Source organism: Anarhichas minor, unplaced genomic scaffold (genome assembly GCF_050575085.1).
Source record: "Anarhichas minor isolate MPS153535 unplaced genomic scaffold, ASM5057508v1 ptg000058l, whole genome shotgun sequence".
Taxonomy (NCBI): domain Eukaryota; kingdom Metazoa; phylum Chordata; class Actinopteri; order Perciformes; family Anarhichadidae; genus Anarhichas; species Anarhichas minor.
The window spans coordinates 3366122-3387942 of record NW_027466504.1 but is presented as its reverse complement, the minus strand read 5'-3'; the positions used below and the strand labels follow the sequence as shown (position 1 = coordinate 3387942).

The window sequence follows — 21821 nt, the reverse complement described above, 5'->3', positions numbered from 1 at the left end:
GAACCCAACTTTTACAGAAATTAGTCATTCCTAACAATGACATCATTTGTAAGTTTGTTTTAGGTTTTGGTGCTTTGAGAATGGCTTCTTTTCTTTTGTCATCGAGTGATCGGCCATCCTTAGATAAATCATAACCCAAATATTTTAGTTTTTCTTTCCAGAGCTGGAGTTTGTTTTTGCTATGATCATGTTCATCCATATAAAGTAAGATTCTTCCCCTGGTGGGTCGAATTTAGCTATTTTAGTTGCATTAATTGTTTTCAAAGCCTCTTTCTCTGCAGAGGAGAGAGAAAATGTCTCACTTATTTTGTTTAAATTTAGACAAGAGCACGGCCTTTGCTGTGACCGTGACCCAGTTTCAACGTCACTTCTCAAAGTTTGTTCATTTGTTACACGATGATCAAAGATGGTGAATTTAGTTTGTTCAAATCAAAACAACTCTTTACAAGTTGAGATTATTTTTCCACAGATCCTGAATTTGATCCAAAAAGACTCTTGTTTGACATTCGGAGGTTTTTCTTCACACAAACAAATGTTTCAAGACAACAAAGTTCAGTTTTCTACACAAAGTAAAAGATGTTTCACAGCTTCTCTCAGACAACACATCATTTCAGGTCATTACATGGACCTCGCTCAGCTCTTTCAGACATCCATCTGCAACACCACAAGTCCCAGAGATCTCTCAACCCCCCAGAGTCCAGACCAGCTCGGGTACCCCTCACCTGCTGCAACTGCATTTACAACCACTGAGAGATCAGGTTGGTAACTAACATCAGCTCTGTGTGATCCTGTGTCATGTCCGGACTTTCTTCCAAGAGAGAGAGTCCCCTCTGGCTCGAGGTCCGTCAACAAACTAAGGCCGAATAGCTGGTTCAAGTTAAAATCAAAAAGGTATTTATTCTCTAACAAAAGCAAATGCAATTACAAATCGAATCACACTATGAAATACAAATAATACATTCCATGGAATAGAGGTCTAATGCGTTCTACCCGACAGACTGGCGTAATCCAGTTGGCTGCCCGGCAGTTCGCAGAAGATCTGTCGATTTCCGGAAAGTCCTGGTTATTTATCATCAGAAAAGTCCAACTAATTTACATACGTCATCACAATGCTCAGCCCAGGGATTGGTTGAAACCTTGATCTACTCATCCTTGTTGTTCGTGATCTGTTGGACTTTGGTCAGACACGTCTTTCAGCAGCTGTACCCTTTCCTCAAGCTGCGTGTCTTTCAGTCACAATGTTGTTCTTGTGCAGTTCTTGAGTTCCTGTCATCAACAGTCATCTTATTTGGTGGTAGCGTGATGTTTCTGGGTTTTTTCTACAATTGCACAATACATTCAGTAGTTTTCCATTTGGTTCAGGCCTTCAACAAGTAAACATATTGTATCACATAATAGCCATCGCTAGGAGCGCTTTTAAACATAGTTTTCTCACACCTGTATAGACTGAACTATCTGGTCAGCTGAGAGAAAGTTTCTCTAGCAGGAGGAGACTTTCTCTCTCTCTCCTACAGAGAACACAGAGACACTGAGGAACCAGACAGGGACCAGGACCAGACCCTAAACCCAGGATAAAGAGGTTCAGTGAATGTGGTGTTGAAGGTGTGGAGGTGGATCAGTGTGTCAGAGGAGACTCTGTAGAAGGACAGAGAGCCAGCAGGACAGTCCACATACACTGCTACTCTACCAGAGGAGGAGGACGAGGAGGAGGTGATGGGTGTTCTTGTCTTATTGTGACGGACATAGTAACCACCATTAGAGCATCTCAGACACCAGGACTGATCATTCATTCCAAACACACACTCATCACTGAGTCCTCTCCTTCTGATCCCTCTGTAACTCACTGATATATAAACCTCTCCTGTCCACTCGACCTCCCAGTAACAGCGACCAGTCAGACTAGTTCTACACAGCAGCTGATACCAGAAGTCAAACCTGTCTGGATGATCAGGATATGACTGATCCTCCATCACTTGTGTCACCTTCCTGTTGTTGTCAGACAGTTTGAGTTCTCTGTGTACTGTGTTTGTGTCGAGTGTGAGTTCACAGGAATCTGATGGAGAGAACAAGACACAATACAGCTGCAGTTATTAATCTATCTTCTGTTTGATGATGACATCAGAGATGTGAATGAGTGATGTCACAGTTTGAAGATGCTTTGTTTTCATGAATCAAATTCAAAGCACACTTACACTTCCTCAGACCTGGCTGAACCATCGGACTCCAGCAGGCTCCACCCTGAAAGGAGGAGGGGGGTCAGAGCAGCATGGAAACATGGACATTACATTGCTCTCACACACAGAGCTTTGTTATTCATGTTCACATGGAGCACTTATTATTTATCAGCTCATATTCTTTTACTTCAGTGGAGCTTCTTCTGATTGGCCCATGACGACAGCTCATTATGTTCACTTATTCATGATATATTATTATCAGTATTATATTGACAATCATCCTCCATTTCAGACTCAGTTTCCCCTACCAGTCAGTCAGTAAGTCAAATGTTTAAACCTGCATCAATTGATTTCTTTGTCCACTTGTGGTTCAGTGAAAACAAACTGTAAACACAACATCTGACATATTATCAGTTTATAAAGTAGTTGTGTCTAACATGATATCAACCAGCTGCTTCCACATCCAGCAGTTATACATCAACATGATGACTCATCAGGAGTCTTTGTGTCACCTGATGAATAGAAGTACAATATTCTCTCTCTTTTAGCTCTGTTTTTGGTCTCCACCACCTCCTGAGGGAAACATCTGTCTCTTTAGCTGCTAAATGCTCCACTGTTCACCAGCTAGTCTCTAACTGAGTCTGTCTGCTGTTTGCTGCTGAACAGGTAGTGAACAGTGGCTTCATCACAGCTTGTTGGACCAAACCAGCTGCTGCTGGAAACACAGAGACTGAACCAAACAGGAAATGTGCTGCAGAACCAAAACTAGGAGCTAAAAGAGGCTAAAACGCTCTGTAGAGCTGCAGAGATGGAGACAATTCTCTGTGGGTTCATCAACACCACACGACTCTTCACCATTACACAGAGTCAGCTGATCCGTCGTCAATATAGAAGTATTGATTGTTGCATGGAGGAGGTCGGGGTGGATGGTTGGATGTACAAAGCTGTTCACATCCCGTCTCCTAGCATCAGTCAACACTGGTTTCTATTATCTGTAATCTGGGGGTGAAAATATTACAGTTCAAGTCCGTCTGAAGCCACAGAGCACTGCATGTGTCCCCCTAGAACTTTGGTCCAGTCCTAAATAAACCTCTTTGGGCTCTGACACACCATGTCCACAATCAGCTGTTGGTTCACTGAGCGTCTGTGGCCGACTGTCACCTGTAGTTTCAACAAGTCGACTCTTATCAGCCAGGGAACTGGCTCTCAGTGCAAAACAAACCAAAACCAGGTAAAGCTAAACTCCTTTAAAACAGAAAAACATTCCTATTGTGATGATTTATCAAGACGGTTTAAACAGATTGTTTCTTTGTCTGTTTGTCTTTTCACAATAATGTCTGGACTAAAGGGCAACACACACTGGTGACAGATGACGAGCATCAAAACATGAATCTATTATTTGATATGAGCCCACAAACCTGCAGCGTGACAACGTTGACGCATGTCAACCCACCATGATGCCCGTCATCGTGTCAGGATACACCACTGTCCTATTTTCTAATGTTGAAACAAGACAACGCTCCAGAAAAACAACAGTTTAATCACCTTCCCTCCCTGTTGTGACTCATCCTGGCTACTATTCCCTTACTACTTCTGTCTGTATTGATGGTCTGATGTTGGACACAAACAGTTTGATGAGTCTCTGGTAGTTTGAGGTCAGCTTGGTGTGTCAGGGTCATATTAACCAGGCTGAAAGTGTGACAGAGAAAAAGTCTCCAGCTCTACCTCCTCTATCAGACTGATTGTCTGTGGCTGCAGCAGGCCTCTTCATACCTGAGAGTTTCCAGTCTCCAGTGTGGATCTTCCCATCCAGCAGACAGCAGCTTCACTCCTGACTCTCCTGGATGATTGTAGCTCAGGTCCAGCTCTCTCAGATGGGAGGGGTTGGAGCTCAGAGCTGAGATCAGAGAAGCACAGCCTTCCTCTGTGATCAGACAGCCTGACAGCCTGCAAAAAACACAACATACACGTCACATAATCTGAAGGAACTGTGAGGAATGGAAGGTTACTGCAGTACTGAGATACTGTCAGCTACTGTGGGGTTGCATTAACATCGTTACTGTTTTCTAGTCACAACCACTAATATCCATCAACAATCTGACAACTCTACTGCTAACTCTCTGATTCCTCTGATATTTCAAGTTATAACAGCAGAGTGAGAAAAAAAAGACTATAAAACATGACATATTTGACATATTTAAAATAGTTGAAAGAAAATAAACGCAATTGGTTTAAAACCATGCAAGCACAGACACAATCTTAAGCAGGTTAAGAGTTTATACATGATTAATCAGGATTAAGGTGATCATCAGTGAAACATATTGATGAATCCTGACCTGAGAGTTTCCAGTTCACAGTGTCGACTCTCCAGTCCAGCAGACAGCAGCTCCACTCCTGAATCCTGCTGGTCGTTGTTACTCAGGTCCAGCTCTCTCAAACTAGAGGACTCGGAGCTGAGAACTGAGGACAGAGCTTCACAACTTCTCTCCGAGAGGTTACAGTCACTCAGTCTGAAGAGACAACAATGAAAAAGAAAAAAACCGACATTTGCGTTCAAATTAAATCCTCTTTGATAATGAGTCTGGACTAAAGTACAATCAGAAAAAACAAATTGAATTTCTTCAGTGAAAGTGGATACAATTCTTGCTGTTCTACTCAAAACACGATACAAAATTCAGTTCAGTGTTCTCTACTGTTTGTAGGAAGTACTGTGGTATCAATATCAGGATGAGGGCTGGATATTTATTGTTGTGCATTTGTGTTAAATACAAAGTTAGGCTTTTCTGTAGTCTTGTGGTCCTGACTCGTTTAAAAAAAAAAAGAGCGAGAGAGAGAGAGGATTAGAAAACTATATTAAACCCCAGTGGGGAAACTCATTTGCCACCAAAAACTCATACAGACAACAATAGTCACAGTCCACAGTGCACAAAAGACAAAAAAAACACATTACAAAGAATAAATAACGCCAGAAAATGCCATATAAAACATGATTGACATCAGAAAGATGCTAAATCTAAAAACCACATCTATTAAAAAAAATCTAACTGCTGCTGGAACGAAAGAACTTCTGAGTCGTTCTGACTCCATTAAAAACACTGTGTAATGGATGGCCTTCAAAAAGAAAGAAAATCGTTTTTAACTTGGCCCTTGTTTGCTTTTATAGAGTGACCTCTAGTGAGTCCGGGGTAAGGCCAATCACTGAGCCAGCCTTCCTGATCATCTTATTTATCCTGTTTTTATCATCCGCAGTGATGCCGCCGCCCCCCCAGCAGAGCACAGCATAGAAGAGGACACGAACTAAGATCCCCTGGTGAAAAACATGAAGAAGCTTTATGCTGATATCAAAGGATCTAAGCTTCCCCAAGAAGAAGAGTCTTGACTGAACCTTTTTAAATACAGCATCAGTATTATTTTTCCAGTTTAATTTACTGTCCAGATAGACCCCAAGATATTTATACGACTGGACAATTTCTATCTGCTGACCCGCAATTGTCACTGGGGAGACCTCCTCCTTCTTCCTTCTGAAATCAATCACCAACTCTTTGGTCTTTCCAACATTTAGTTTAAAAAAATGTTCATCACACCAGCTGACAAAATATTCAACCTTCCGTTTATAGGCCAGCTCATTGCCTCGGGTAAGTAGACCAACCAGGGCAGTGTCATCTGAGAATTTTTGGATGTTACAGGACACATGGCTCTGCCTATAGTCAGCTGTATAAAGTGAGAATAAAAAGGGGGATAAAACTGTTCCCTGTGGTGTTCCAGTTAAGATAGTGTCAGACATTTTTTTTTTAATCAAGCCAGAGAGAAGGGAAATTAAACTTTATATTCTGATTTCATGTCGGTTACGTTCTAAAGCAGAAATAAACAACCATCAAACTCTCAGCAGATCGTCACTGTAGAGACAGACATTCAAGTTCTAAGTCTCTTTTTCACCTCTGCTTTTCTCCTTTTCATTCATTAATTACATCAAACACAACATCACAAAGCATAAATAATAGGAAAAACAGGATGACCCTGTGATGTTTTATTGTGAATGAAAACTGTTTCAAATGCTGTCATTGTTTCAAATGCTGTCATTGTTTTTTAATCCACTGTGGATCAAATGTGTCTGTCCTACAAGGTTCTTATGATGTGAAGAAAACACAAATACACAAACTCTAGGACCCTAGTTTAGTCTCTGAGATTAGTTCCTTAGGTTCCATATTTCTGGTTAATTTCCTGGTGAAAAAGGGGTTCATGAAATCTGAAATCCTGATGAACAAATTCAAAGATTCAGAAAGAGAGAGGCTGTTTACACTGCATGGATCTGATCATTTAGAAACACATTTAATTCATCCATCCATCCATCCATTTTCCTCCGCTTATCCGGGGTCGGGTCGCGGTGGCAACAGGCCAAGCAGGCTGACCCAGACTTCCCTCTCACCGGCAACATGTTCCAGCTCATTCTGGGGGATCCCGAGGCGTTCCCAGGCCAGCTGGGAGATGTAATCCCTCCAGCGTGTTCTGGGTCTTCCCCGGGGTCTCTTCCCAGTTGGACGTGCCTGGAAAACCTCCAGTGGGAGGCGTCCAGGAGGCATCCTAATTAGATGACCGAACCACCTCAGCTGACTCCTTTCGACGCGAAGGAGTAGCGGCTCGACTCCAAGCTCCCTCCTGATGACCGAGCTCCTTACCCTATCTCTAAGGCTGAGCCCGGCCACCCTACGGAGGAAGCTCATTTCGGCCGCTTGTAGCCGCGACCTTGCCCTTTCGGTCACGACCCAGAGTTCGTGACCATAGGTGAGGGTAGGAACGTAGACCGAGTGGTAAATTGAGAGCTTTGCCTTCCGGCTCAGCTCCCTCTTCACCAAGACGGTCCGGTGCAGCGCCTGCTTTACTGCTGCAGCCGCACCGATCTGTCTGTCGATCTCCCGCTCCATCTTACCCTCACTCGTGAACAAGACCCCGAGATACTTGAACTCCTTCGCTTGAGGTAGGCACTCCGTCCCTACCTGGAGGGAGCAATCCACCGGTTTCCGGCCGAGCACCATGGCCTCAGATTTGGAGGTGCTAACTCTCATCCCCGCCGCTTCACACTCGGCTGCAAACCGCCCCAGTGAATGCTGGAGGTCACGATCCGAGGAGGCTAACAGGACCACATCATCTGCAAACAGCAGAGAGGCGATCCCGAGACCCCCGAACCTGACGTTCTCCACCCCCCGGCTGCGCCTAGATATCCTGTCCGTGAAAGTCACGAACAGGACCGGAGACAAAGGGCAGCCCTGGCGGAGGCCAACACCCACCGGGAACGTGTCTGACTTATTGCCGAGAATGCGGACACAGCTCCTACTGCAGTCGTACAGAGACCGGATTGCCCGTTGTAATGGGTCCGGCACCCCATACTCCCGCAGCACCCCCCACAAGAACCCCCGAGGGACCCGGTCGAAAGCCTTCTCCAAGTCCACAAAGCACATGTAGACTGGTTGGGCAAACTCCCAGAACCCCTCCAGTAGTCTTGCGAGGGTAAAGAGCTGGTCCACTGTTCCACGGCCGGGACGGAATCCGCATTGCTCCTCTTGAATCTGAGGTTCGACAAACGGTCGGAGCCTCCTTTCCAGCACCCTGGCATAAGCCTTCCCCGGGAGGCTGAGTAGTGTGATACCCCGATAATTCGAGCACACTCTCCGGTCCCCCTTTTTGAAAATGGGAACCACCACCCCGGTCTGCCAGTCCATGGGCACTGATCCCGACCCCCATGCGACATTGAAGAGGCGTGTCAGCCAGGACAGCCCAACTATGTCCAGCGCTTTCAGCATCTCAGGGCGGATCTCATCCACCCCTGGCGCCTTGCCACCGAGGAGCTTTTTGACTACCTCAGCGGCCTCTGCCAGGGATATGGGTGAGCCTCCCCCTAGATCTTCAGGCGCTGCCTCCTCTGCAGAGGACATGTTGGTCGGGTTTAGGAGTTCCTCAAAGTGCTCTTTCCACCGCCCGACGATGTCCCCTGTCCGGGTCAGCAGTTCCCCCCCCCCTGCTGAGAACAGCCTGGGGTAAGCCCTGCTTTCCCTTCCTGAGCCGTCGGATGGTTTGCCAGAACCTCCTTGAGGCCAACCGAAAGTCCTTCTCCATGGCCTCCCCGAACTCCTCCCATGCCCGAGTTTTAGCATTCGCGACCACCGCAGCTGCAGCCCTTCTGGCCTGCCGGCACCCGTCAGCTGCTTCGGGAGACCCCTGGGCCAACCAGGCCTTGAAGGTCTCCTTCTTCAGCTTGACGGCTTCCCTCACCTCCGGTGTCCACCACCGGGTTCTCGGGCTGCCGCCACGACAGGCACCGATGACCTTCCGGCCACAGCTCCTAGCGTGTCCACAATAGAGGCTTTGAACATGGTCCATTCGGATTCCATGTCCCCAACCTCCCTCGGGATGTGTGAGAAGTTCTTCCGGAGGTGGGAGTTAAAGACCTCCCGGACAGGGTCTTCCGCCAGACGTTCCCAGTTCACCCTCACTACACGTTTGGGCTTGCCGGGTCTTTCCAACCGGTTCCCCTGCCATCTGATCCAACTCACCACCAGGTGGTGATCAGTTGACAGCTCTGCTCCTCTCTTCACCCGAGTGTCCAAGACATACGGCCGCAAATCAAATGATACGATTACAAAGTCGATCATTGATCTCCGGCCTAAGGTGTTCTGGTACCAGGTACACTTATGAGCCACCTTATGTTCGAACATGGTGTTCGTTATGGCCAAACCATGGCACGCACAGAAGTCCAATAACAAAACACCATTCGGGTTCAGATCAGGCATGCCGTTCCTCCCAATCACCCCCCGCCAGGTTTCTCCGTCATTGCCCACATGAGCGTTGAAGTCCCCCAGGAGAACTATGGAGTCGGTAGGCGGCGCCCTTTCCAGGACCCCTCCCACCGACTCCAAGAAGGCCGGATACTCTGAACTGCTGTTTGGTGCATAAGCACAAACCACAGTCAGAGCCTTGCTCCCCGCAACCCATAGGCGCATGGAGGCGACCCTCTCGTTCTCCGGGGAGAACTCCAACACAGCGGCGCTCAGCCGGGGGCTCGTGAGTATCCCCACTCCCGCCCGGCGCCTCTCACCCTGGGCAACTCCGGAAAAGGACAAAGTCCAACCCCTCTCCAGGAGCTTGGTTCCAGAGCCAGCGCTGTGTGTGGAGGTGAGTCCAACTATATCTAGCTGGTACCGCTCCACCTCCTGCACCAGCTCTGGCTCTTTCCCCGCTAGCGAGGTGACGTTCCACGTCCCTAGAGCTAGTCTATGCTGCCGGCGATCGGTTCGCCCAGGCCTCCCGCCTGACCCGCCGCCTGGTCTGCATTGCACATTTAATTCATTGAAGACTAAATAACTTGAGCTGACCTGAGAGTTTCCAGTTTAAAGTGTGGACTCTCCAGTCCAGCAGACAGTAGCTTCCCTCCTGAATCCTGCAGGTCGTTGTTACTCAGGTCCAGCTCTCTCAAACTAGAGGACTGGGAGCTGAGAACTGAGGACAGAACTTCACAGCTTCTCTTGGAGAGGTTACAGTCATTCAGTCTGAAGAGACAATGGTGAAGAAAAAATATGCAATAATTAGAAAAGATAGCAGCGTAATTAAGTTATGATATATGAATCCAACTCTCTCTGTACTTACAGAGCTTTGTCGGAGGCTTTGACCACTGGCAGCAGCCTCAGAAGAGCCTCCTCTGAAGCAGAGTATTTCTTCAGGTCAAACACGTCCAGATCTTTTTCTGATGACAGTAAGATGGAGACCAGAGTTGACCACTGAGCAGGAGACAGTTTATCTCTGGAGAGACACCCTGAACTCAGGGACTGTTGGATCTCCTCCACTAGAGAACGATCATTCAGTTCATTCAGACAGTGGATCAGATTGATGCTTTTCTCTGGAGACACATTCTCACCGATCTTCTTCTTGATGTACTGGGCTGTTCTCTGATTGGTCTGTGAGCTACTTCCTGTCTGTGTCAGCAGACCTCGTAGGAGAGTCTGATTGGTCTCCAGTGAAAGACCCAGGAGGAAGCGGAGGAACAAGTCCAGGTGTCCATTTGGACTCTGTAAGGCCTTGTCCACAGCACTCTGGTAGAGACATTTTGGTTTGCCACTAAAGACTTTAGACCACCAGGAGGTTGTTTGTTCTTCTGACAGCAGATTAACTCCAGAGTTGATGAAGGTCAGATGGACATGAAGAGCAGCCAGAAACTCCTGAACACTCAGATGGACGAAGCAGAACACCTTGTCCTGGTACAGTCCTCTCTCCTCTCTAAAGATCTGTGTGAACACTCCTGAGTACACTGAGGCTGCTCTGATATCGATGCCACACTCTGTCAGGTCGGATTCATAGAAGATCAGGTTCCCTTTCTGCAGCTGATCAAAAGCCAGTTTTCCCAGAGACTCAGTCATCTTTCTGCTCTCTGGACTCCAGTGTGGATCTGTCTCAGCTCCTCCATCATACTTGACCTTCTTCAGTTTGGACTGAACCACCAGGAAGTGGATGTACATCTCAGTCAGGGTATTGGGCAGCTCTCCTCCTTCTCTGGTCTTCAACACATCCTCCAGAACTGTAGCAGTGATCCAGCAGAAGACTGGGATGTGGCACATGATGTGGAGGCTTCATGAGGTCTTGATGTGGGAGATGATCCTGCTGGCATGCTCTTCATCTCTGAATCTCTTCCTGAAGTACTTCTCCTTCTGTGGGTCAGTGAACCCTCTGACCTCTGTCACCATATCAACACACTCAGGAGGGATCTGATTGGCTGCTGCAGGTCGTGCGGTTATCCAGAGACGAGCAGAGGGAAGCAGTTTCCCCCTGATGAGGTTTGTCAGCAGCACATCCACTGAGGTGGACTCTGTAACATCAGTCAGGACCTCATTGTTGTGGAAGTCTAGAGGAAGTCGACACTCATCCAGACCATCAAAGATGAACAGAACCAGGAACTCTTCAAACCTGCAGATTCCTGCTTCTTTGGTTTCACTGAAGAAGTGATGAACAAGTTCCACCAAGCTGTACCGTTTCTCTTTCAGCACATTCAGCTCTCTGAAAGTTAATGGAAATGTGAACTGTATGTCCTGGTTGGCTTTGTCTTCAGCCCAGTCCAGAGTGAACTTCTGTGTTAAGACTGTTTTCCCAATGCCAGCCACTCCCTTTGTCATCACTGTTCTGATTGGTTCCTCTCTTCCAGGTAAGGGTTTAAAGATGTCTTCTTGTTTGATGGTTGTTTCTGGTCTGTGTGGTTTCCTGGATGCTGTTTCAATCTGTCTGACCTCATGTTCATCATTGAGCTCTGCAGTCCCTCCCTCTGTGATGTAGAGCTCTGTGTAGATCTGATTCAGAAGGGTTGGGTTTCCTGCTTTAGCGATCCCCTCAAACACACGCTGGAACTTCTTCTTCAGGTTAGATTTGAGTTCACGCTGACAAACTGCAGCAAGAAGTCCTGAATGAACACACAACAAAGAAGATCAATGAGTCAAAGAATAGATTTCAACATGTAATTTCCTCAAAGAATGAGTCTATGAATATATTTTGGTCCATCTCTTGAGACATTAGTAAACGTCCCATTTATCCAGCATGTTAAATCTTTAGAGAAATCCTCTTACTGCTCTGCAGACAGTCAGCCAGCTCCTCCTGCTTCATTCTCCTCAGGAAGTGCAGTGTGATCTTCACAAATGCCTCTCTGCTGCTCCTCCTCTGCTCTTCATCCTCAACGTCCAGTACCTCCTCATCCTCCATCTGACTCTCTACGCATTCTGGGTAATCTGAACTCAAAACCTTCTGGATCTTCTTCATCTCGTTCTTCACAAAAGTGACGATGTTCTCCTCCAGCAGCTAGAACAGAATATTCTATGAATGACACAAACTAAAACCATGGAACCAAACATCAGATCCATGTTGGACAGACTGACAATCCACTGGTCTACAACGTGCAGCATGGAGATGATTGTGAACAGAATAGATGTAAAAGTAGTTGTACATGTACAGACCATAAATATGGAGTCCAGGTGTGTTTGATGCTGCTGGGCAGACTGACCTCTGGGAACCTCTGAGCTCTCCTGGTCCTCTCTGTGGAGGAATCATGAAGAATGAGCTCACATTGTGTCTGTTCACACAGAGACCAATACAAGGTAAAGGTCCATGAAGTGATATGTGGATGTGGATCAGATGAGTCCCTGTAGTGGTAAAGGTAGTCCTGCTGATCCCACTGAGAATCAACAGCTCAGTCTTTCACTGTTTTCTTCACCAGCCAGTTTGGTTTAGTCCCAACAGCTCTCACCAAGCCCTCCATGTGGCTCTCCCTCCCTCACTGTACACTGCTGAAGTGCCCTGGAGCAAGGCACCCAGAACCTCCAGCTGCTCCAGTGGAGCGTCTCAGTGTCAGACTGGTTGTACTGGGCAGCTCCCAGTGTGAAAATATGACACTAAACCAGTAAAGTTTCTTTGAACAACAGTTTAAACATGAATCATCACACCCACCTCACTCAGTGATTGGTCAGCCGTGTGGAGGTGAGAAAGTAGGCAGAGTTTGAACTTGTCTCTACGCTCTCTAACTTTTCATGTGAACAGCTGCGGTCGACATTATGAATGTGTGACGCACACAAAATGTATGGTCACATTTTTGTTTATTTGATGAATATTTGATAGAACAAATTTCTGTGATTTTGCTAATCATAATAAAACTTTCTCAGAAGTGTATTCCTATCTATGCCCAGTAGGTGGCAGTGCAGTGCTATGGTTTCGCCTCACGGCTCTAGACTTTTATGTGTGCATGCAACGTATTCTCATAGCTTGAGAAGACGTTACATGAGGAAAGCCATATGTTTGCCTGTCTCATTATTTCCTGCTTTTCTCAGGTTAGTGACACACAAAATATGACATGAATTGGGGACCAGTGTGTACTGAACATTTTTTCATGTAGTTGTTTAGTAGCATACGTGAGTTAAGACTGACTGTCGAGTGCTAGCTAAACTGATAGTAGCCTTGCATTACGGTCCCTTGTTTTTTTCTGGCTCCTATACATTGTACTTTTTGTTTATAATAAAGCGGATCGGCTCTTTAGGTAGGTTGTTTCATGCTAAATATGTTAATTCATGTGACTGAAAAATGTATACTGTATAAGTGCTGTGCATGTTAGTTAGCATTCGTTAGCGGTTCGCTATGCTGTTGGAGCAGCGCCGCCATTTTCAACAGGATCTTCCTCACGTACGCCACAGTAGCTGTGAGCACATTGCAAAAGTGCAGTTAGGAAGGGTTTTATCCCAAGCGACAACATATATGTTGATTAAACATAGTAATGTAACTTGTTAATGTAGCTAATGATAGTAGTGTAAACTTTGATTATTTTGTTTAAGACAATTTAATGTATTCTTCCTGTACTTTGTAATGTTAAACTGAAGAAACATATACAGGAGATTGTTTTCACTTGGAAAAGTGTGAAATAAAATAGCTTGAGAAGACGTTACATGAGGGAAGCCATACGTTTGCCGGTCTCATTATTTCCTGTTTTTCTCAGGCACAAATCTGTTATCAGGCTCTTTCAAACGGAGACCTGAAACAAATGTCTTCAGGAGAGACTGTCTGAACATGTGAGAAGTTATCTCCATATATATTTAAACAATATCACGTCTCCCTCTCTCTATGACGGACAGCTTTTAAAAACAAATAGAAAAACTTTAGCTTAAGATGTCATTTAAAGTAATTTTCTAGCATAACCCGACTCTTACTGTCAGTTACAGCTTACATCTGATCAACACATGGAGGTTGTCCTTTAAAGTAAGTTAAATGTTGCTTTGAATTGTCGCTCTTGAAGGACAGACAGCTGGGCTCGGGACAGTCTGGTCTCTGCTGCTGGACCCTGAAACAAAAACAGCACAGAAAAATTAAGATAAATGTTAAATCTTTCAACAGACAAGAACTACAATGGTTAGAAGTTAGAAATGCCTTATTGTCAGATATGAATTCTTACCTTCCATCAGAAGATTTTCTCAAATCAAGATAATGCTCCATGGATGCATCACTCTTTAGGGACACACAGCTGGGTCCAGGTCCAAGTTCAGGAGATCCTGGTCTCTGATGGATCCTGAAACAAAAACAGTATTGATAGATACAAGTACATGTTGACTAAACTTTGTCCTTGACAAAATAATGAAGTAAAACATGTCAAGTGTCCACTTTATTAGGTACAGCTGTAAAATCTAAAACAATTCAATAAAACAGCTCTGCACTAAATTCAACTTTTACAAACATGATAATGTTCAGTTTTGGTGTTAGAAATGTGTTAATTCAGTTCTATGTTTATTACTGAAGTAACAGTTAAAGGTGGTATTGTACTGGACTATATTATACTGACTCCGTTAAAGGTGGTGTTGTACTGGACTACATGATACTGACTCAGTTAAAGGTGGTGTTGCAATGGACTACATGATACTGACTCAGTTAAAGGTGGTGTTGTAATGGACTACATTATACTGACTCAGTTAAAGGTGGTGTTGTACTGGACTACATTATACTGACTCAGTTAAAGGTTGTGGCATCACAAGGGGACAGGTTGTGGAGGGGCGCTACATCCTCACCCAGGATCAGTGCCCACAACCCAAAATGGCCGCCGGGCTAGAGACTACACCTCCCAGACTGCCTCATCAGGCACCCAGCTGCAGGTGCTTAAGGCCCCTAATTGAGGCAGGACTGGGAAACTGAATAAAGGGGAGAGCACCACGAGAGAAGAGTTGGGCCCGGAGTAGGAGAGAGGACGCCTACATGGAGGAACAAAGTACCAAGGATTTGGCAGGGTTGGATTACTTCTTGGTGAAGAAACCACTTTCTCCTCCGGGACGCTTTATGTTTACTTCATGGACCCTTTTGTTTGATTTGTGATTTTTGAGTTAAAGGAACTGCCAGTGGGACGGACCAATAAACCTTTATTTTTGCTTATACTGTCTGATTGTGCCTGTTTTACGCTCTCTTTTGCACTGCCCCACCCTAGGGACAACCCGTGACGCTACAGGTGGTGGAGAATGTGGTTTCTTCACCAAGAAGTAATCCAACCCTGGGTGCCTGATGAGGCAGTCTGGGAGGTGTAGTCTCTAGCCCGGTGGCCATTTTGGGTTGTGGGCACTGATCCTGGGTGAGGATGTAGCGCCCCTCCACAACCTGTCCCCTTGTGCTGCCACAAGGTGTTGTTGTAATGGACTACATTATACTGACTCAGTTAAAGGTGTTGTACTGGACTACATGATACTGACTCAGTTAAAGGTGTTGTTGTGCTGGACTACATGATACTGAGAGCTGTGTTTGAGGGTCAGAATATTAGGAACCCCTCTGAATATAATGAAGTCTAGTACAAAAGCATCAGTGACTTTGACCTCAGTGATGAAACATAATGAACTGAGTGAACTCCTCTGTGACGGTGTCAGTAAAAAGTGAACACTATGTGTGAACAGTTAGAGATGGTCATCTCACCTCTGATCTTTGGTGTGGCTGGTTTTAGAGGGAGGGACTCCCTCCTCTCTGTCCTCACACTGATTCATAGCAGAGTCCACACCTTCACACAAACACATTATTTCTCTTCATCATGACAAACACACACAGCTCATTCACCTCAATACTAAAGACACTCATGGGACAGTTTCCATGTTGTTGTCACTTTGAGCTGCAGAGTCATCTCTAAGAAATGACGTTCACAATGCTCTTTAGTCTGTTGGCTTGTTTGAAGACTAGAGGAAGACACTTCATGTGGCTTTTTATTGGCCTTTCTTTGGGGATGACGTCACTTTTCACTTCTATTTGACCGACTTTAAAAAGCTCTTCAACGTTTCAAATGTTCCTCTGTTTCCACGTCTACTACATCCAGTCAGAGCATGAAGCAGCTAGTCCAATAATCCAAAATCAGTCATGTGACCTTGTTAGCTGCTGCTGAATTCACATCACTTTGTACCTTCATGTGTGGAGGAACCAGTGAGAGCAGAGCTGAAAGCATCAGTCCAATCATTGATCAGCACATCAGCACTCATTCCTCCTCTACATCATCTCTCCTGTATCAACTGCTTCTCTCTGTTTCCTATCAGTGTCAGCTGACTCCCTTTGGCTTCTTGTTGCTCACACTAAAGACTGAAGTGAACAAACCTTTTGTTAATTGTGACTTCAGTTGTTTTTACAGTGAAAACTCAAAGCACACGAGGAAACATTCTTTCTCTGCTGCTCAGCTCCTCTTTAACTCAGAAAAGTCTGAAGAGAAAAGTTAAATAGAAAAAGTGTCTCAGACAGTTGAGTTAAGAAAAGGTCGACTACAACCTGCTGATTAATGTGCACACTTTGAAAAATAAATCTTTATAAAATGTTAAAAAGTCTGGAAACAGAAGTTCTCATTAAATTACAGTAAAATAAAATATATTCTACTGCAATAAAATACCATTAAATACAGATATTAGAATAGAATAGAATAGAAATATACTTTATTCATCCCCCAAGGGGAAATTTGTCTGTGGCAGCAGCAAACAAGGTTACACAATAAAATAAAAAATATTAAGTATGGAAAATGCACAATATATACAATATAATAAAATAACAGAGCAGGACCTATTAAATTTAAGAAAATAAAGTAAATAAAAATGCACCGTATATACACTAAATAGAATCGTATTCAATTAACTAAGTAGGAAAAAATAAACAAAGCAGTAGTGCACAAGATCACCAACCGCAGCAACAACAGTTTAGCAGTGTTAGAGTCTTGTGTTTGATTTGGCCAGAGGTGATTTATTATAGAGTCTAATGGCAGAGGGGAGGAATGTTTTCCTGTATCGGTCCTTGTGACAGCGGAGCTGAATCAGTCTATTGGAGAAAGTGCTCCGCTGTCCCTGCAGTAGGTGGTGGAGAGGGTGGTCCGGGTTATCCAATATGGTATTAGCTGTAAATACACTCTGTAACATTACAAGTACAAGTACATTTAGTTATTCTTAGAAAACATGTGAAAGGTTGAAGAGAATACGGAATAAATACTACATATTGAATTTAACTATTTCATAGAATTACTCATTTTATCTCCAACATCTGTCTGTTAAAGTTTAGATTTCTGGAGATAAAACAAACTTCACTTTACCTTCTTTTAAACCCCGTTAACAACATGTCAAAAGACCTTCATTTTAAATGCTCATCCTATAAATTTACAGTGTTTTACAAGTTAAATATTGTTCATCAACCTCCAACAAATGAAGCTGAGCTGTTTCTCCTCATGATCTACCTTCAGAGTCCAGAAGTCAGTAAAACACAGAACAGTAAAATGACATGTAACTGTCCTCATAGAAAACACTGTGGTCACTATGGGAACATGTGGAAGCTTTCATTTGATGGATTGTTCACTTCACCATTTGATCAGTTAGTAAAAGGTCGACTACAACCTGGTGAACAATGAGAGAAAAACTGAACACTAAAGAAAACACAAACACATTCAAACACTATCAAAAATGGAGTAAATGTGTTGAAAAGCAAATGAAGAAATGAACATGAAGCTTTGTGGACTTAAAGCATTGAAAGCAGCAGGTGAGAGCAAACAGAGAGTCTCTCAGGTGTGTTTCAGTGCAGGAACAAAGGCCCAGGTGAGCTCTCTGGTCCCTGCTGGGTCCTAGTGCTCCACATCAGTAACAGTCCTGACAGACCCCAGATCAGACTGAACTCCTCTTCTTCATCACAGTGTCATCATTCAAAGCAACACTTCATCTGGACTTCAACATTCAAACTAACAGCAGCTTCTCTCTGCCTGCTCACACAGGTTGAAAGCAGCTTTAAACAATCACACGTTCACAACAATCAATGATGTCATTTCAACCAATCACAGCTCCACTTACTGAACCTTTAGCGTGAACTTCATCAGTGTGCAGCTCTCTTCTGTCCTCAGCAGGTCTGTGTAGAAAAGGAGCTTCGTGCTTCACTTCAACTTAAACTTCCATCAGACGAAGTGAAGTGACGCAGCTTCTTATGTTTCATCAGAGAGAGAGTGTGTCCTCACGTCACCATCAAAGTATGCAGTCTGACTGGTTGGACTGAGTCTCAGTCTGAGCTGCATTCACAGGATCAAATGTTATTGTGAACACAAACCTCACAGCTTAAACAAGAGTCTATCAGGACCAAACTCAGCATCTGTGGAAAAATCATTTCAACTTGTAAAGAGTTGCTTTGACAACAGCCTGGATTCTCTTGTTTAGACCAGATAGTTAGAGGATCCATGCAAGCCCCTCTTTGTCACCTTGTCTTCTTGTATATGTAGACTAGTAGGGAACAGATGATCAAGCAGAAACCTTTGCAGCAAATGTTGTGTAGAGTTTATCTTGAATAAATACATTCACTAAGACAACAGAGTCTGACCTGAGAGTGTTTTTATTCTTCACTCCACTTTGTGGATCTGGTTGAACCTGTTGGGGCGGGACAACTTACCCACGTATCAGTCTCAAGCTGCGTTCTAAATCATTTACTTTTTCTTTTTACTTTTAGGACATACTGCAGCTTCCTTACAAAGTACATACTGATGCATGCAGTCTGCATTCAACTGGGACATACTGCTTCCTCATCACATGGCACCTTGAACTTTAACTTTCTTGCTCATATATCTGCTGTGCAAAGGATTGTGGGTCAGAATAGCCAGGAACGCATGCTAGCTTGCATACTGCAAAATGCAACCGAATGTAGAACACAAACTCTAATTCCTGCAGCAACACCTCCGAGGTGGATACAACACGACCACTGTCAAAAACAACCTGCAGGAAAGACAAGATATCCTCAAGGGAGCAGGAAGGAGGAGCGAGGCCCTTCATCTTGCATCAGTCCACAAACGAGTCAAGTAATCCCTCTAAGGGGAGATGACTCACTCAGTCTCACCCTTAAACCTCCAGACCATGAAGTGTTCCTCCAGAACACACCTCTGCTTAATGCAGAGCAGTGGGCAGGTCCGGCTCTCCAGAGCTACCAGTAACATAAACAGGTACTGCTTTGAACACTGTTGAAGCGTCCACTCCTAAACGAGGACACTGGGTGTTTTCTCTATTAGTGAATAAGAGAGAAACGTTGATGATCTGTCCACATCAGAACAGACACTGCTGCCCTGTGTAGGGCCGGGGATCTGACAACCTCCTGTCTGTTGAGGTCCACCTCCACAGTGGTGTTGTCCCAGCTCAACATGACGTGCTTCCCCCTCAGTTGTGGAGTGAAATGGTTCAGCACCTTCTCGACAGCAACAAGCTCCAGCAGGTTGATGTGATGAGAGGAGTCCAGCCATGTGCCTCCACCCTGGCTTCTTGATGGTCCCGACCTGCAGGGTGCTTTACAACAAAACATTAACAAGGAATCCATTTAAGTTAACCATGATTAAAGGACAAGTTAGAAAGACAGGTCTACTAGTATAATATAATATAGTATATATATATATAGTATAACAATAGTAATCACAAATACAGAAAATAATATTTAAATAGATGTTTGTCACAAATTGTGTTTTGGTACTAAAGTTTAGATTAATATTTACTTAATAATAGAAATATTAAGCTCAAATTCACAAAATATCAGTTAACATATTTTAAAGATAATATAATCAAAATAAACACAAATGTTTGAGATAGAAAGGTATTTTGTTTTCACTTTTTACAATCTGGTGGATTATGAGACAATCAGCCCCTAAAATACCTCACCAGCTCTCCTTCATAGGAGCAAGACACACTTTATAGTTGTTTAGCTTCTTTTTGTTGTTTTATCTCTTTGTAGTCGTTTTGAGTCTCTTTGTAGTAATTATGAGTCTCTTTGTAGTAATTGTGAGTCTCTTTGTAGTTGTTTTGAGTCTCTTTGTAGTTATTTTGAGTCTCTTTATAGTCATTTTGAGTCTCTTTGTAGTCATTTTGAGTCTCTTTGTAGTTGTTTTGTCTAACTTTCACTGTTTCAGGCTGACTTGAATCAAAAAGCCTGACAATGAGACAGTTGAAGGAAAGTTCAGTTTACTTATCAGGTCAGGCGAGATCAAAACCAGGAGATCAGACACTCAGGATACTAAATCTGAAAAGGTTCAGGTAGAAAATCCAAGAAGCAGACAAGCAGGGTCAGAACAGGCAGATCAGATAACACGGACTAGGAAACACTGGAGAGTTTGACAGAAACATACAAGTCAATCTGACAAGGACCGATTGAAAGTAGACTTGTAACAATACTGAGGGACTAATGAGAGGATGAGCTGCAGGTGAGGAGACAGTCGGGGAAGACCAGAGGTCTCATTTATGAACCAGAGTGTAGGACCCACACTGAATGTTTGTTTATGTTGAAATGAGGAAATGCACATAAAAAATATTGTGATTCATAAAATATAGATATCTATCGATATCTATATATCTATATATATAGATAGATATAGCTATAGATATCTATCTATATATATAGATATATCTATATATCTATGTATATAGAAATATAAAGGGTTTAGTCTCTCCAGCTCTCTCTGACTATAATTGTTTCCATAATAAAGTTATTGAGGAAAAGATCAGATCATGAAAACACAAATCTTTTTAATGAATGAAGAAAGTTGTTTGTGGTCCTTTTGTTGTTCAGTCTACAATGAACATATATTTAAACCAGATGGTGAATCAGAAAACGAATCAAATATTAACCTAGAGTTTAATCTGCGATTTCTTATTTTAATGATAAATAACAATTCGGTAAATGTATTTCTATGTATTTGTTTGTTACATTTTGTTTTACAAAGTTAGGAAAGCAATGCCGGTACCCAAAGCCCAGGTACTGCTATCGGCATGGGGACTAAAAAAGTGGGATCGGTGCATCCCTCGTACATACACAACATACCAACATACATGTTAGTAATACAATTTAAAATTGTGTTGGTAATAAAGCATCAAGCAAATACATTTCTTAACCAGCTTGACAAAACAATCGCAGCTCACCGTCGCCTTACTCGCTTTTTCGTGGAGCTTTCAACCGTAACACAAGCTAATAGAGGATGTTGTCTACTCAGTTGCCATGGTGATGGGGGGGATGCCCTGACTCTTGATTCCTCTTTTTTTTGGCGAACTTTCAAGCTTACACAGACGAGAAGTCCTTAAAAATGACAATTGATGAAATCATGACAGCTACTGAGCACGCATGTTAACAGATCCATCTCTGTAAAAACTGACCAAAATCCATTCACTGATGAAGATCATGTGGGTCCATGGGTTGAGATCCCAGGAAAAAGCAAGAAAATGGACCTTGAGTTGGAATTATGTTTTTCAAATTTACTAATAATGTGTACTAGGTTGAGTCATATTTGACTATTGACTTGCTCAGGTCTTTTCCTTGAAAGTCCTTAATTGTGCTCTGACCTGGTGGGTTTGATGTATACTGGGTGACCTATGTCCCGCACTCACATCGCGTGTGACAGGCCTGACATGGGGACATGGGGACATCGTGACGTTTGGCGTGAGAGGGTCCAACACATATATTACAGAGGCCATTTTTCAAGCGACATAACCTTGAGTGTGTTTGGCTTGGTGAACGAGTGGGCGGAGGAACAATGCAACAGGAGCTGCTGTCCACCCAGAGTGGGAGGTTGATTTATTTGAAGCAGTATGCACAACAGCAGACTACAGAGAGTCTGGGGAACGATGTTCAGTTCGATCTGTTTTACCC

The 21821-nt window shown here is 43.9% G+C and overlaps 1 long non-coding RNA gene and 1 pseudogene across 1 annotated transcript in view; one reads left to right on the top strand and one right to left on the bottom strand.

Annotated features, from left to right (window-relative positions):
- LOC142932981 (uncharacterized) overlaps positions 1–21821 on the top strand; it is a 285143-nt gene that overhangs the window by 33576 nt on the left and 229746 nt on the right. The window lies entirely within an intron of this gene.
- Positions 1269–19857, bottom strand: LOC142933095 (uncharacterized; annotated as a pseudogene).